Raw genomic sequence first — 3302 nt, forward strand, 5'->3', positions numbered from 1 at the left:
TTCTCGGGTATTTTTGCTCCTCCTCCTCCACCCCCGGCGTCTGCTGTGGCAGGAAGTTCAACATAAACTTCAACTTCCGGTCATGTTTAAACATTTAGATTGCAGCCTGAAGACTATTTTTTAATAAAACAGCACTATGAATCAAATAAAAACAAATCCCGCAGTTTATGATCAATTAATATTTTCAACACTATAACTTGTGGTGGAAGGGGTAACTATAGTATCTACTATAGCCTATAACCTACTATAGCCTACAGAAATGTAAAAATACATGGCACCATTCAAAGTGTTATGCATTCTATGTTGGATTAGTTTTTAAAACAATTTTATATAGTCTTAAAGTGTAATCTATTATAGTGCATCATATTGTTTTAAACTGATTATAGACCTATGTTTTGTATACACCTGTTAAATGTAGTGGAGTAAAAAGTGCTGTATTTCTATCACAAATTTAGTGAAGGAGCAGTATCAACCTAACCAGGACAGGACCTCAGCATTGCATTAACATACTACAATATAATTGTAAGAAAATATAAGGATGGTTCATTACCAATTTATTATTAATTCATTAATGGACATGTTTATGAATATATTTGTCAACTTTGTTTAATTCCAAGCATACATAACTTATGTATTTAACACATAATAAATGCTTGATAAAATGACAGTTATCAAAACACTCTTTAGCTTTAAAGCCATTTTCGTATGATTAGTAGTGCAGAAAATACGGGGGGGGGGGGGGGGGGGGGGATTATCAACTTAGATTTTGAAAAATAATATAGCCTAATAAACATTCTACAGCTGACTTTCATTGTTGAAGGAGAAATCTGTGACCCACATAGTGCCCAAATCAAAATTCAGATTTGGACAAGACGTAGGATAAATCACACTTAAGTCAGTGCTGAAATGATTTGTTCACATCATAAACTGTGAATTTCAGGAACACATCAAATTGTGCTGATTTTGACAACTATTCACGATCAGCTATAATAGTGTGTATATGCTGTGAATATATTGAGATATACTCCTTACTGTTGTCGCCAGATTTAGTGTTGCATTTTTAAAAGCAATTATCACATTGTATTTAACAGGCTGTCTTGTGGCTATTTTCATCTGCTTTGACGCATGTGTTCATGATTCTTTGCTGCTTATTCATCATGAAGCCTGTGGGAGGCGATATGTTCAGTACCTGTGATGCAAAGCATCCTCCCGTATGTTCAAGAAGAATGCCACTAAATTTAGATATAGCCATATGAGAATACCTAACATGTAAATTAAACTTTTCTTGTTTGTCTTGCCTGTCTTATTATTACTATCAGAAATGACAGCAAGACAATGGAAAACACACCATATATTGTCCTAGAGTGAATGGCTGCTTAATGTTTGGGTCCAGTGTGTCTCAAATGATCAGCAGCAAGAATACATGATGCTGAAAACTACCAACAATGGTCCCTCCAGAAGAAAATGCATGGGGGAGGTGGAGGGGATGTGCAAGGACGGAGGAGATAGGTGTCTGTTTCCCCCCTTGATTTACTAAACTATATAGCCAAAAATATGAAGACACCTACACATTACATCGATATGTCATTGTTAAACATCTAATTCCCAAACCACGGGCATTCATATGCTGCTATAACAGCAATCCATTCGCCTGGGAAAGCTTAACATATTTTGGGACCTGGCCGTGGGAATTAGCTCCCATTCATTCAGAAGAGCATTGGTCAGGCAGTGATGTTGGGCAATAAGGTCTGGCTCGCAGTCAGACTTACAAATAATCTCAGCAGTGTTTTGATAGGGGTTGAGGTCATGGCCCTGTGTAAGCCACTCAAGTTGCTCCACACCAAACTGAGTAAACCATTTCTAAATGGACCTTGTTTTGTTCACAGGAGCATTGTCAGCGTGAAACAGGAAATAACATTCCCCAAACTACTGCTACAAAGCTGGAAGCACACTGTTATTATCAAAAATATGGAGCAATATGTCGTCTTCCTTTATTTTTCCTATGTGGAACTAACAAACCTGTAGCTGACATTCTGAAATCAAAATCACAATATGGAAACTGTTTTCCAGTATAGTAGTCATATAGAGTATGTCTTGTACTGTAATTGCTAAAAGAGTATTATCTGTATGACCACGTACTAAGGTGCCCCTTATTTTATTTTAAGTTATAAAACAATAAAAACAAATCAACACAAACAAAGAAACAAAGGTTGCTTTGGGATCACAAAGAGAGGTTTTCTGGACACTATTTTTTTTTTTTTTTTTTTGCTCTAGATCCAAGAACAACAATTAATATAATTGAGGTCATTTGTTTAAAGACATGTCCAAGGAAATACATGCATCCCAAAATTGAGTGGCATTCCCCTTTAATTCTACAGCTTATTTCATACAGAAAATATGCCACATAAGTCATTGCAATCACAATTCTTTATTCTCTTAAAAGAAACTAGCCTCACAGTGTCTAACTAATACACCATAACATTAAACAACCCTTCATCTGTAAGATATGTGCTTATTTTGTAAAATAATGTTCAGCAGTACAAGATAATCTGGAACTACATAGTTTTTGCTCATTTTGCCTAGCTGGATCTCTGAGAGGACTGATGCCAAGAGAAATGGCCACTAGGGCGAGTACTGAAGTCAGGATGGGGCTCGTGAATCTCAGTGTTTCTGTCCATCAAGCACAATTATCCAATTTTTATCCCAAAGATATTTGTGACTCAAACAATTCTTAAATTCTACACATCACTTATATTGCCTCATCCACATGGTGGTTGAATAGCACATCCACAAAATCTGCGTCCAGAGTCGCACCTTCTGGTCAACGTTTGTCCGTTTTGTAGCCCTTTGAAACTCAGGAAGTACAGGTAAACAAACCATCTGAGGATCCCTGATCAGGTCTTGCTCTCTTCAAGTTCAGTATGTAGGCGAATAAAGGGATCCGGCTCTCTTGATATCTGATCCGATATGAAAAAAGGAGAGGACTTCCCACCGTGTGTCACAGTTATAAACTCACTTACGTACAGTTCATACCCTGAATGCCTTACACAGATTGAATAGTTTCAGATCATTTGCAAGACCCACTTAAAGGAGTACTGAAAATTCACTGGCAAAGATCTTTGTATAATTTTATATGTCAGAAGGCCATGCTTTTAGAGATTACACAGTAACGATAGGTCTAATCTAATGCTTATGATTTGTTTGTGTAATATTAACTCAGCAGCTAATATTACCATTTATTATGGATGAGTGCGATAAAAAAGACAGCAAGAATGATGACCAGGACATGTAGCAAAGGGATG

Source organism: Scomber japonicus, chromosome 4 (assembly GCF_027409825.1).
Source record: "Scomber japonicus isolate fScoJap1 chromosome 4, fScoJap1.pri, whole genome shotgun sequence".
Lineage (NCBI taxonomy): Eukaryota > Metazoa > Chordata > Actinopteri > Scombriformes > Scombridae > Scomber > Scomber japonicus.